This window comes from Helobdella robusta (assembly GCF_000326865.2).
Source record: "Helobdella robusta unplaced genomic scaffold HELROscaffold_1, whole genome shotgun sequence".
NCBI classification, from domain to species: Eukaryota; Metazoa; Annelida; class Clitellata; order Rhynchobdellida; family Glossiphoniidae; genus Helobdella; species Helobdella robusta.
The window spans coordinates 10,780,889-10,781,288 of record NW_008703570.1 but is presented as its reverse complement, the minus strand read 5'-3'; positions in this window follow the sequence as shown (position 1 = coordinate 10,781,288).

Below are 400 nucleotides of genomic sequence, written 5' to 3'. Positions count from 1 at the left end.
TTGTGTGCGTTCGCATACGCCTGTGTAATTTCAGGTACGCTTGGACCTGGCAGATATTTTTGCGGAGCTTTTGAGCGCGCGCGTGAAAGGTCATGCCGTGATGCAATGTATGGCTTGCTTTCTCATGATTTATCTCTGCTCAGCATTTTTCTAACGTCTGTCACTCGTTGTTTATTGCAGATGCAGAAAGATATATTTGTGCTGGTGTGAATTTGTGTTTGTACTTGCAAATTTTTCTGTCTGTGTATTTGTTTGTGTGTGGGTATTTGCGTGTGCGTGTATATGTATATATATATGTGTGTGGGTGTGTGTTTGTGTGTGTGTGTGTGTGTATGTGTGTGTGTGCGTGTGTGTGTGTGTGCGTGTGTTCGGCCGTTCACGTTCAAATTTTAAATCCATT